Raw genomic sequence first — 14,550 nt, 5'->3', positions numbered from 1 at the left:
ATATTTGAGGGACAGTTTTGCCGGGTATATAATTCTTGGTTGAAAATTTTTCTCTTTCAGGGTTTTATATATACCATCCCAATGCCTTCTCATTTGTATGGTTTCTGCTGAGAAGTCAGAGCTTACTCTTACTGGTTGTCCTTTGTAAGTAACTCTTTGTTTTTCCTGTGCTGCTTTTAGAATTCTTTCTTTGTCTTTGGTTTTGATGAGTTTGATGATGATATGTCTTGTTGATTTTATTTTGGAGTCTATTCTATTTGGAGTTCATTGGACTTCCTGAATGGCTATATTCTCATCTTTCATCATATCCAATATATCTTGGACAATTTTCTCAGTTGTTTCATTTTTCTTTCCTGTTCTGGAATTCCAGTGACACTTACCTTATTCCTTTTGATGGTATCCCCCGTGAAACTTAGGCTTTCTTCATTTTGTTTTGATCTTTTTTTATGATTGGTCCCTTTCCAAAGAAGTATTCAGGTTTTTGTCTTGAATCTCATTAATTCTCTCTTCCATTGCATCAGTTCTGCTGCTTTGCCCTTTCCATGTATTATCTATTTATGACAATTTAGTATTAATCTTCTGGATTTGTATCTGTAGATTTAATATCATTTCTTATTTTTCATTTATTTGGTCATTTTGTTCTTGTATTTTCTTCCAAAATTCTTCTAGGGTTTTTTCTGTGTTTTCTTTGGTCTGTCTCTCAATCCTTTGAAGGTACCTAAATATAATTCTTTTGAATTCCTTATCAGAGAGTTCATCCTCAGGGATGTGTTCTGGGTCTGTATCCAGCTCCCTTGTTTCTACCACTTTATCTTGCTTCTTTGTGTGGACTGTGATGGTCTGTTGTCTCCAAGACATTGTGGCATTGTTGTATTTAGATTTCTGTTAACTGTTTGTGAAGAACAGCCAAGGGTGAGTCAGGCTCTTGTTAGTGGTTGTTTGTTGTTGGCCCATTGATGGAGAAGGAAGTGATGGCTCTTACTCAGTAAGTGAAGCTGCAGGCGATGTGGGTGTAGTTGTGTTGTATGAGGATTGTTGCTGTCTTCCACTCAATTAGATAAAAATAACAATTGAATAATTATCAAAAAAGTAAAAGCAAATGAACAAAAAATACACCATGTAATCACACAGGAACAGTAACTAAAAAAGAAAAAAGGAAAAAAAAACAACACCTGCAATATCTGGAGAGAGGGCATTAAGAGAAAAAAGGTAGAGAAGGAAAATAATGAGGAAAAAAATGGGTAAAACAAAAAAAGAAAAACATGGAACGGGGTTAACCACGAAAAAGAAAAAAAAATTGCAACCATGTACAGGGAAAAGAAAAAAAGCTGAAAACTAGAACCTGGGAGGGGAAGAATAAAGAGTAATAGTAAAAAGGACAAAGGTAATAATAATAGTAACCTTTTGGTTAGCAGCTGAATGCTTAACCATTGTGCCACCAGGGCTCAAGTTGTAAGCCCTTAGGTGCCATTAAAGAAGTCTGGCTATCCTGCTGGAGACTACATGATGAGACCACGTGGACCGAAGAACTTCAGTAATCACATGGAAAGAGAGACTGACACTGTCATATCAACTAAATCCATCTCCCAGCCCATCTGCCAGCTGAATGTAGCCATGGAATGAGCACTAATAAAGCCAACAGTAGAACCATCCAGCTATGCTCACCCCAGATTGCACAATCATGAGCAATATAAAATGGCTGTTATCCCCTAAGTTTGGGGTGGCTTATTAGCAGAAAACGATAACTGAAAGAACAGATAAATGGAGAAGCCTGCTTTAGGAAGTTATTTAGGAAGGCATGGATGTGAGGCATACTGGTGATTTGGCTTGATGTTACTCTAAAATAGTTTGGGCCTTAGGACCTCCCAGGATCCAGTTGTGGCCTGGAGTAAGGGCTGAGAAGTTGTGGTTTGAGGCCCTGTGTTCCCTTTTCCATGCTCAGTTCTTGTTGGCAACTTTCTGGTTGGCTGCAATGAGGAGTGAACACACATTATCTCCTGTTCTGCCACAGTTTTTCCTTCTGGCTCATCATCTTGATAACCTTTAGTCCTTTCTCATGTCTCAGTCTGGAACTCCTTAATATTCTTGTCATTGTCCCTGGGGTATATACTAGCTTGTCAGTGGCCTTCTTAAATGTAGCACCTGAAACTGAACTCATCAATTCCTGGTGTCGTTGTCATTGTACATGTTAGAAAAGGACAATTCCTTTTTCTTGCTTAGGCAGTATTCTTTTTAAATATAATTTCAGATAGGTTTAGCTTTTGGGGCAACTGTAATACTTATATTTAGCTCGCAGGCAGCCAAAACACTAATGCCTTTTTTCTTTTTTTTTTTTTAATATAAATTACTATTAGGTCAAATCCTGTACTTGTAGAGTTGATTTTTTGAACCTAGGAATGAAGAATTAAGTTCATTCTGGTATGTTTTGGTTCATTCCATCTGATCAGCTATCCACTTTTTGAATCTTGGTTTTTATCTTTTATGTTATTTATCCTTGTAGCTGTGTGTTATCAACAAGTTTGATAAGTATACATTCTCTTATCTTCATCTGAATGAATGATAAAGACGATAGAAAAAGAAAAAGGAGGTCCGAGACAGAGTCCTTGGGCATACCCTTGGGAACTTTGTCCAGGTTCATGCCAAACCATTAAAAGATACTCTCTGCCTAGAAATACATCCTCACTTTAATTACATCTGTCCCTTTAATGGAAGTTCAGGGTGGAGATGTTATTTGATGGTCAAAAGGCCAGTAACTACTACCTCAGAGTATCATGACCAAAACCCAAAAATACAGTGCTATCAAGTTGACTTGGACTCTGGTTGTTGATGTTAGGTGCTGTTGAGTCATCTCTGACTCATAGTGACCTCATGTACAGCAGAATGAAACACTGCCTGGTCCCGTGCCAGCCCCATGACCTTGCTATGCCTGAGCCCATTGTTGCAGCCACTGTGTCAGTCTATCTTGTTGAGGGCCTTCCCCTTTTTCATTGTACTTCCACTTTGCCAAGCATGATATCCTTCTCCAGGGAATGGTCCCTTCTTCCAACATGACCGAAGTAGGTGACTCTGGAGAACTGTTAAAACTGTTAAAACCCTGCTCCAAGTGATGGGCCCTGTCTGATACTTGTTCCACCACAGCTACACAAGGTGTAGTCTAAAATATTTTCAAAAAGAGTAACATTCAGTTTCCCCAGTTATAGATCTGTTCTTTTGTAAGGTTCACTTTCAAAATGTATAGCCTTCTCAGTAGCTTTCATTGAGGTGTTATCATCTGTCTTGGATGAAGATCAACAGGTTGTAGTCTATTTTATTAATATGCTCAGAAATAGTGAAAGTGATCTCTGTGGTTAGCCTTTAGGGGCCGACAGCAATTCAGGATGGATCATAAGCTGTATTAATGCTTCTATAACATATGTGTCATAGAAAAGCACTTTGAGAATGGTAGTGCTGTTGTGGATCAAATTTCACTGCTAAATAGTATAAAACAATACTGTTATAGCTGTCTTGCCTTTTAACATCACCAAATAACTCAATACAGCTTTAGATGAGCTGTACGCATGCCCTCTTGTGAAAGTAAATTGAAAAAATCAGCACTTTTCTCCATGTTGTTAGCAACACAGGTGACTCCAGTGGCTAATTACTCTCAAAAAGAAAACCAAATGTTCTCTATGCCAAATCTTAAGCAGTTAGATGTGTAATATTAAATAAATTATTGTTTTACTTGATTCACATAGGAAACAATTTGTAGCTGATTCAGTCTAGGAACACAATATGGTGCAGTTTTTGTTTTAAAATCATAATTACTGTGACCAGCTGGTAGTTCTTGCTTTTAAAATATTTGAGATCAAATTCCTCGCTATCCAGCTTTATGATACAGAACTCTAGTGTCTTAATTGCTTAGGATGTTGAAATAAATGCAAAAGGAATTCTTGAAATACATTTTATCTTATGTTTACAGCTTTTTGAACATCTCACCTTTGTGTCAAGGTGAGATAATGTTTTCACTGGATCAGAGAGAGGTCAGATTGTTTAATTTTTATAACTGTATGGCATGCACATGTTTGTTAGCAAAAGTATATGGATTCTTTTGTCTTTTAAATAATTGATAAGAACAGTCTTGCAGTTTGGAGAGTCCCTTTCTAGAATCTCTATCTATTATTAATTACAAAATTAACAGCATCTGTAGTTTATTGACAACTTTATGTAGGATATCTCTCACAGTCCCATACAAATTAGGTGTTACCCTTTCAGTTTTACAAGTGAGAAAACTGAGTGTTGGATGCAAGCAACTTGATCCAAGGTCACACAGTAAGTGGTTGAGATGGAATTCAGATACCATTCTCTCTACCTCCAGAGTCTGGACTCATAACCACTGCACTAAACCGCTGTTTTATAAGCTCTGGTTTGATGTGTCTTTTATTGTGCATTAAAGCACATTTCTTTTTGAAACTACGTAGAATGTAAACAATGATTTATTGAGTGGCTTTCTGTTAAAGTGAATTCATAATCTTATTGTTGGAAGTCTTCAAAGTAAATCTTTATAAGCAGTATGATAACTGGACTTTAGACTTGCTTTTCAAACTCATATTGTTCCCCTGAATAGTTAGATATTTCTGCAGATTTTCTTTCAGTTTTTCTTTCTATTTCTTTTTATGTGTGTAAAAATGAATTCTGTCTGCACATTAATGGAGCAGTACCCCTTATCCTCTCCCATCCCCTGCCACACATACAAAGAGGCAGTGATGTTGTCAGCATTTAGACTGGCAGTAACTTTTCAATGAATATGGAAAGGATTTGACATATTCTGTCATTTGTCAAAAAGAAAAGTTTAAATGCATGCATATTATCCTATGTCATAGAAGCTTTTATTATGATTGATTCCTTCTGAAACAGTATACTATGCAGATGTCTTATTCATGAGTTGTTTTTTTCTGCAAAAACTCTGTGGGTTCCTATTTCATTTTCCTCAGCTGAATATACCATGATTTGGGTGTTTGTTAAATTTATCCTTATATAGGCAATATTGTTTCTGAGATGTTGATGCATGTTGTAGAGCTAGAACACAGCTGGTTGTAAAAGTTAATGATTGTTGTCCACAGTAAATCCCCCGAGTTTGTTTAGCTACTGAAGGCCTTGATTGTGTGTGTGTGGGGAAATGCATCCTTGACTTACATGGCAAGAGTGCTGTCATACCATGATTGTAATTTAGCTTTGGTGGCAGGGATGTTGTTGAGGATAGCACAGGTAATAGATGACATGCAACTAGTAAGAGCAACAGAAACAACAGTGGATGTGAGTAAATTTACCATCTAATAAACCTTTAAATATTACATATTTATGAAAACAATTATATGTAAATATGGATACTGGTATCATGTTTGCCTATCACTCTTTTTCTTTCATTTGCCTTACTATTTTTTTGGGGTGGGTGGGAGAACGCCTTTGCCTGGTTTTCTGCCCATATCACAAATGCAATGCATCATAATCTTATTGTAGGAAGTAGTGAAATGAAAGAGGAAGCTAGGTTAGATCTAATCGTCACACATATATTGAATAGTACTTTTCTAAAGAAATACTGATTGTACGTGCCTTTTTTCCTCCTATTTGAATCTTATTTCCCTGAATATTGGCAGATAATCCTATTGAACATTGGTGCAGAGTGTCCTTTTGTAGTTCTTGTGTATTTGTGTGTGTGTGACAATGGGAAGACGATAATAATGATTTAGTCAGTAGTTTAGCATTTCCTGCTTTCTACTGCCCCCCCACACAACTCCCTAGATTACCACTGTGCCCTCCCTACTAAGGTGTTTTCCTTTTACCCCTCGTTTTAGAAATTAAAGGGAAACAGAAAAAGTGGGCTGCATTTCTCTCATTCGAACCTCGCTCTGAATTCCTAAGAACTAGGGAAAACATTCTCGGTGGATTTGCTTGTTCCACAAACTAAGTGTGCACATTGTCTTTATGAAGTTTCTCATGATAAAAGGGGGAAAAATAAAAATAAATAAAAGCCCTTTTTTGTTTGTTACTTATTCCTGCCTTGGGCCACATTATTTTCTCCATTCTTTTCTTGGGAGCCGCCTTCTTTACGTATTTAGGGTTGTGCCAGTCAATAGCCTCTTACATACACCATAAAGTCTCCTCAGATGAAAGCTGGAGACCTGGCTTTTTTTATGTCACTGCCTGTCTAACTGGACAAAGGCAGCTCTGAGAAAGTGATTTTTGACTTGCCTTTGGAGCTTGTCTTTTTTCTGACTTGTTGGTGGATACTTTTTCTAGTTTTTTCTCTACTTATACTGATCCTCACAGTGCCTAGACACTAGAGAAACTGGCACTGATTTTCCCTTTAAGTGTGTTAAGTGCCACCTAATCCTCACTTTTGAAAAGCTGAGGACCTGGCATGTGGATATTAGAGAGAAACCAGGGGAGATGGAGCTTAAAGGGCACTAGCACTCAACAGGCAGATTAGATGGCTAAATTCCTTTTAAGTACTTGGTCAGACACAATCATATTACATGTTACATGAATCACTGTTGTTTATTGTTGATATGGTTGTTAAGTATGCTTGTCTTTTGAATCTGCCTTGCTATGTATAAAGGCTGATCTACCATTTATTAACTGTGTGACTGTGGGCAAGTGACTTAATCTCTTTGTGTAGCAGTTTCCTTAGCTGGATTTAATAACAGTGCCTACGTCCCAGGGAGGTTGTGAGAAGTATCTTGATGTATATAAGATGCCTATAGGACAGTGCCTGGGACACACAAGCATGCAATAATCAATAGGTGCTACCACAGCATTCTACTCTGGATTCAGACTGCTTGGGTTTGAATCATGGCTGGCTACTCTTGAGCTTTTAATCTCTTTTTCCCTTAGTGCAAAATTTCTGTACAAATAATACCTACCTCATAAGATATTTGTGAGGATTTAAAAAAATCATCGAAGTTAAATGTGTAGCAGTATCTGGCCTATAGGAAGCACTTGATGAATGACAGGTAATGTTATTGTAGTGAATTTCTGGAAATTTCTTTTACTATCTATTTTGTAAGACTCCTTTAGTGGTATATAAGGAGCTCTGGTGGCATAGTGCCTAAGGCATTGTTCTGCTAACCAGAAGGTTGGTGGTTCAAACCCACCAGCTGCTCTGTGGAAGAAAGACTGCCTCGGAAACCCAAAGGGGGTCACAATGAGTCGGAATCGACTCAATGGCAGTGAGTTTGGTTTAGTGGTATATTTCTTGAGCTATCAATGTCGTTTCTATGATGGTTAAAAGATGTTATCAACAGGCTAGTTCCTCTCTGGGTTCCAAATTCAGATTATATACGTAAGAAAAGATGGAAAAAATCATAAAAAAGTAAAAATTCTTAATTTCATGTTTCTAATCTTCAGTGATGAAAATAAATTGATATTTTGTCATATTTTAAAGTTAATGCATCAAGGGCAATTTATGACCTTTAAGAAATACTCTCATTGTTTCTCTTGAAGTCTTCTGTTTCATTGTTTTTAATCCTTTGACAATATATGAAATTCTTCTATCTTTCTGGTATATACATATTTCAAATATTTATTCATGATGTGTCCTGTCTTAGCTACAGCCTGACCAAATTAGTCATACTGTATATACTTGACTGCTAACCAGAAGGCTGGCGGTTCAAACCCACCAGCCACTCCTTGGAAGGAAGGTTGGGCAAACTACTTCTGTAGCCTTGGAAACCTAAGGAGGGGTCGCTATGAATCGAGTCCTACTCAACGGCACACAACAACAACAACATATTCAGTACGCTCAAAAATGAATTCCCTTCTCATCTCCTTAATACTTTTATTCTTTACTTTTAACCTTACACAATATTATTTATAGTAGGTTTTACTGTCAGGAGGCGCTCAACATTAAAACAGTTTCTCATGTGATATTTGTCACCCTTCTTTTTCTTTCATTCATATCCAACCAATTGTCATGGGTGGATCACATTTTAACATATTATACTGCCATTCTTGTCAGTGCTAGGCCTGTTGTTTGTTTTGTAACAATAGAACTTTGTCCTGTTTATGGAGTGCCTTCTACACTGGGCTCTCATCAAGTTATGTGAGGTTTGATAATGTCTCTTGAAAAATCTCTAAATGTAGTCCAACCTGCTTTGTCCTCCAGACGATTTTCCAAATTAAGAATCTTGAATCCTTGAGCACTAAGTGCTAATGGTAACTGTTACAACTGGGACCTGTTCAGTAAGAATGTAGTATCTGCAAAAAGTGATAAAACTGAAAGATAGTAAGTAGCTGATTGGTGCTTTCCCACCAATTAGGATATTTTACGTGTAGTACTGTACTCATCTATTCTTCATTCTCTTGTTATTTTCATTCTAAAATAGAAGAAGATAAAGAATAGTAGGAATTGTTATTATAGAAATGCCAATATATTTACAGAAGTACTAGAATTACGTAGAGGAAGTTAATTGGACTAGTACTAATCTAAATTAGAAAAATAAAAATGCAACACATTTATTCCTTCCTTAACAATAAATGGCTGGCTATTTAGAATCAAAACTGTTCAAACAAATCGGTATGTTGGGGTTGGGGTAGAAAGGAGTGGGGGAGAGAAGGAAAAGGTAATATATAAATTACTGAAAGATAACTGTTTATATTTAGAATTTTAGTTTAAGTTGTATGCTTAGGATTTTAGCACTTTTCTTTAGGGGGAGAGAAGCAGGCATGTGGTGCTGTTCCAGACCACTGCCGCCATTTCCTCACAGCACATAGTGCACAGAAGGACCCAACACCTGATGTTACTCAGCCAGGGAAGTCAGCACAGAAACAGTAAAGAGGAATAAATGTGCTGATGGGCCGAGTGAAGGCCTAAGTGAGGACTGACTCTCTTTTCCCCTAAATTGCCTTTCTTTATGGCCAAAAACCACTGTAACTAATTTAATGCTGATAGGGATGGAAGACTATTTAGAGAAATCTTGAAGTTAATTATTAAAGGATAGCAAAGGAAAAAGGAAATAATAAAAGAAAGGGGAAAGCCAGGACTCTGGTACAGTTTACAGGAGGAGACATTGTACAGGAAAAGAAAACATGACTATCTAAAAATGAGAAGAGAAAATATATAAATATGCTATATCCTGACCCACGAATGCAATTAATCATACATGGCTGTTATTGAAAAAAAAAAATGCTGGTGGCATAGTGCCTAAGGCATTTGACTACTAAGCAGAAGGCTTGGCGGTTCAAACCCACCAGCCACTCCTCGGAAGGAAGGTTGGGCAATCTACTTCCATAGTGATACCACCTCGGAAACCTAAGGAGGGGTTGCTATGAATCGGATCCAACTTGATGTCAGTGAGTTGGTTTTTTTTGGTAATAAAAAAAAAGTCTCTTTAAACTGATTAGAGAATTTTAATTTACTTTGTAGCAGGAATTGCTACAAAGGCCAGTATCATGTACTATTAAAACATTTTGGATAATAAAACCTTTGTGACATTACATAGTTTGGAAATTTGCTGAATAAATGTGAGATAATGTACTCCACCAGGATTCTGATGTTCCAGTCTGTTCTACTACTGGTGCACAAGATTTACCAGTTACTCTATTGGTATAGTTTGTGGCAGCATCTCATTTACATTCTTTGTAATATTTAGGTCAGTGAATTGCAGCATGAAGATTTGCTGATTTGAATGCTTTGCTTCAGGTTGTCTTCTATTCCTGACAGATTGTACAGTTTACAAATACTACATTTCAAGTAGGAAAAAAATAGTTGTGCTATAATTCTTTTAGAATAAGGAACATTGGTTGCATCTGTCTTTGCTGTAAATAATAAAGTACTGCATTTGTTTCAATTGCATTTGAATCTAATACTGTTCTTTTTATGTGCAATACTTCCAGGATTCTAAACCTCACATTTCTCTCTTGATTTATAATTTGGTGCATATTTTTCTCAGGATATTTTTTTCCCCCCTTACTGCTTGTGTAAAACTTGATCATTTATATCTGTGTTTAATTTTGCTTCAGTTTACATTTGGGTGAACATATCTTTTGTGCAGATGGGACATTGTACAAATGTCTAGTAGGACAGTGGAAGATTGGGACCTGCTAGATGGGACATGCCTGATTCACCCATGAAACCTGCAGATAAAAAGAAGGAAAAGGCTGGTTGGTTGTATGGACGTGTGAAAAGCAGAAGGTCTGTATGAGGCAGTCACAGACTTTAAGGCAGCCAGAGGTACAGCGGCTGCAGGCAAGATAATGGTGAGTCATGGAGGCATTGAGGGTCTTGGGAGAACACATGTATGCCCCATCCCAAGGGGCCAGCTCTCATCAGCTCCAGTCTTTACCAAATTGGAATGTAGGCTGATATAGGAACATTGAGACTTCTTTGTCAGGAGAAGCCATAGAGACAGAATTTAGGTATTATCCTGATTATTAAGTTTTGGTAATTAATTAAGATTAAAAAAATTTTAATACTTCAGAGGATTACACCATGTGGGGCAAACAAAGCATGTCTGGGTCTGCAGGTTATGAGTTTGTGATTGAATATACACCGATTGATGTCTCACCAAAGATATTTATCGCCTCACATCTGCTGCCCTTTTTCCTCATGATTGCAGATGTATCTTGATTCTTGTATTCCTCTCTCTTTTATTCTGCGAGCTTGTGGAAAAGACTTTAGATAGCTCACAAGGCCTTAGTGTAATTTATATTGGAAAACACTGGTGGAGATCTCGCTCTTTAGAGGCAAATTGCTGAGCTAGGGCAAAATCTGAAGAGATAATCAGAACACATTTCAAAAACCTCTGATAGGAACAGAGCCAGGATAAACAAGTACAGTAAAGATGGGTAGATTGAATTAACCTGGAGGCGTTAAAAAAAACAAAGCACAAGTTCAGGCAGTCTGGCATCATGCTATATGGAGATGGTTCTAGAAATATGGGAAATTTGATTTGTTTTCCAGTGTAGGGTTGTTTGGTAAAATACAGGACACTCAGTTAAATTTTAATTTCAGATTAATAATGAATGATGTTTTCATGTAAGTCTCATGCAGTATTTTTAGTATAAGCATGTCCCAAATATTGCATAAGACATACTTACACTAAAACATTATTTGTTGTGTATCTGAAATTAAAATTTAACCTGCTATCTTGTGTTTGTATTTCTCAATCTGGAAACCTTGGACCAGGGGCCTGGGACAGAATCTAGAGTCTAGGCCCAAATACTCAAAATTCAGTACAGCAAAGAGTTGAATCAAATTGTTTCCACAGCATTTGGCCTAAGTGTCTGATGTTACAGTATCCTCGTGCACTTGCTGAATTTTAAAATGCTCTTTACTAAAATTGCTGCAGGTGAGGAGGCCAACCAATCTAAATGTATGCAAAGTTAATCTGGAAGTTTATAGAAGACTATTGTTCAGATATTTGCCCATAATTGAAAGCTCTCTGAATGAATGGCATTTTTAAGATGCTTTAGAGACAGATTGTGGTGGTTAAGTTGTCTGTCAACATGGCTGGGCCGGGTTGAGTAGCTGGGCAGCTGAATGTAGTTATTCCCCATGATGAGATTGTTGTTGTTGTTGTTGTTAAGTGCCGTCGAGTCGTTTCCGACTCATAGCTACCCCATGCACAGCAGAACGAAACACTGCCCGATCCTGCGCCAGCCCCACAATCCCTGCTATACTTGAGCCCATCATCGCAGCCACTGTGTGAATCCATCTCGTTGAAGGCCTCCCCCTCTTTCGTCGACCCTCCACCCTACCAAGCATGACATCCTTCTCCAGGGAATGGTTCCTTCTTACAACATGACCAAAATAAGTGAGACGAAGTCTGGCCATTCTTGCTTCCAAGGAACATTCTGGCTGCACTTCCTCCAGGACAGATCTGTTAGTTCTTTTAGCAGTCCATGGTACTTTCAGCATTCTCCGCCAGCACCACAACTCAAAAGCATCAACTCTTCTTTGGTCTTCCTTATTCATTGTCCAGCTCTCACATGCATACCAGGCGATTGGAAATATCATGGCTTGTGTCAGGCGCACCTTAGTCCTCAAGGAGATATCCTTGCTCCTCAGCACTTGAAACAGTTCCTTCGCAGTTGACTTTCCCAGTGCTACACGTTGTCTAATGTCCTGACTGCTGCTTCCATTGACATTGATTGTAGAACCAAGCTATATGAATTCTTTGACAGCCTCAATCTTCTCTCCATTTCTTGTGATGCTGCTCATTGGTCCAGTTGTGAGGATTTTTGTTTTCTTTATGTTGAGATGTAATCCATACTGCAGACTGTATTCTTCAACCTTCATCAGTAGGTGCCTTAAGTCATCCTCACTTTCAGCAAGCAAAGTTGTATCGTCTGTGTGATGAAATTAGTAATTAACTCATTAACTAGGTAACCAGAACAGAATATGGTACCGAGTGAGTGGGGTGCTGCTCTGACAGATACCTAAAGTGTGGACACAGGAGGGGAGTGCGTCCCTGACCCTAGGACCCTGGCAGAGAGACCCTGACTTACGGCATGAGGGACAGCAGAAGCAGAGCCCAGAGACCGGCGTGAGACAGCAACAGCCTTACCAGCCTTACCAGCCTGAAGGAGAAAGCCGGGTGCCATTACGCAGGCGCCTTCCTGGTGGAGTGGGTTGCTTTCAGGCATTAATTGGTAGAACAGACTGGCATGAAATGGAGTAGCAAGTGGGCTGGCCCACGGAGCAAGAAAGCAAAGTGTCCTTTGGGCAGGAAGATTTCCAGTGGAGTGGGTTGCTCTTGGGCATTAATTAGCAGAAGTGGAGAGACCAAGGAAATGGGAAGCAGAGCTGCCTTAGCCTCAAGGGTAGGACCATGGCCTTTGGGGGTGGAACCACGACAGCCCCCTAGGTTTCAAAGAGCTAGGCCCTCACCAACTTGGTTCTGGAGTGTGGGGCTGCTTGTTCATGTGAGTCAGTGGGATGGAATCATAGCCACTGCCCAAGAGTGAGGGGCAGGGCTGCCATGCCCAAGAGGGAGAGGAACAGGGCCCGCCAGGCCAGGGGGGTGAGGTCGCCCCTCAGGAACTAGGGTACTGGAGCCACCCAGTGAAGGAATCTGTACAGATACCACCCATTGAAGATCTGTACAGGTGCTAGGTTTACAAGGGGTGGAATTGTGATGGTTAAGTTTGTGTGTCAACTTGGTTGAGTGGCTGGGCAGCTTAATGTAGTTACTCCCCATAGTGAGATTAGTAATTCACTCCATTGTGGAATCTATTGGAGCAGCTGAGTAGCTGCTTTGGGTATGTGGTCTGCTTCCCGTATATAAGAAACAGCTTTGGGGGGGACTTCTGGTAAGATGGAGGACTGGGCAGACAAACTGCACAGACCCTCTTCAACAAAGAAAAGAAAAACCAATAGAAGGAGATACAGAAGATAATCTTGGAGCCCTGAGCTTTGAAAGGAACTATACAGAAGTGGATTAGGCATCAACTAGTGGAAAAACCTGAATGAAAACAGTGAGTACAGAGATGGTCGGAGCTGTGGAGTGTTAGCTACCCTGACAGGACCAACAGCCTGAATATTTCCAAGTAGTGTTGGGACATAAGAATTGACCTAAAGATCAGCCCTGGTCACCAAGGGCTGTAGGAACAACTGCGCTGGTGGCCTATGACGAGGAAGGGAAACAGCAAGGAGGGAGACAGCCTGACTTTCCGCTGTCTGGAGGACACAGCCATTTTGATTATTTACATGCAGCAGCCATTTTGGATATTAAAAGTGACTGAGGGTATAGCCATTTTGAATGTTTATAAGTGGCAGCCATTTTGGATGTTTAAACTGACTGAAGGCATAGCCATTTTGAATATTTATAAGTGGAGGCCATTTTGGATGTTTAAAGTGACCGAGGGTGCAGCCATTTTGAATGTTTACAAGTGGCAACCATTTTGGTTTTTAAAGTGATAGCATTATCATTCGAATTCCAGGGACTTAAGAATAGACTTGGGGAGCTCTGGTAGCATAGTGGCTAAGGCACTTGACTGGTAATCAGAAGGCTGACAGTTCAAATCCACCAGCCACTCCTCGGATGGAAGATGGGGCAATTTACTTCCGTAATGAAACTGCCTTGGAAACCCAAGGAAGGGTTGCTATGAGTTGGGTCCAACTCGACGGCACATAACAACAACAACAACAAAAAGAATAGGCTCTGTTTGCCAAGGTTGACAGGGACATACAAGAGGCTGACAACAGGAAAGGAGACAGGTGGTAAGTGTATAAGTGCTGTCAACTAGTGAATAGAGGAGCACAGCACAGTACTCTGCTTACGTAGGTAACATACAAACAAAATAAAGAAAATGAAAATTGTAGGCAAGTCACTCCAGCATATAATCACCAATTAAATATAAACACAAAAATGTCAGAATGCCTCGGAAACAACAGAGCATCACAGTCCACACAAAGAAGGAAGATAAAGCAGGAGAAACAAGGGACCAGGATACAGACCCAAAACACATCCCTGAGGAAGACACAGCATTGGAACTTCCTGATAAGGAATTCAAAAGAATTAGGTATCTTCAATGGATTGAGAGGCAGATTGAAGAAAACACAGAGAAAGCCCT

Source organism: Orycteropus afer, unplaced genomic scaffold (genome assembly GCF_000298275.1).
Source record: "Orycteropus afer afer isolate SDZICR_OR568_19922 unplaced genomic scaffold, OryAfe1.0 scaffold00097, whole genome shotgun sequence".
Lineage (NCBI taxonomy): Eukaryota > Metazoa > Chordata > Mammalia > Tubulidentata > Orycteropodidae > Orycteropus > Orycteropus afer.
This window is presented reverse-complemented; position numbering follows the sequence as displayed.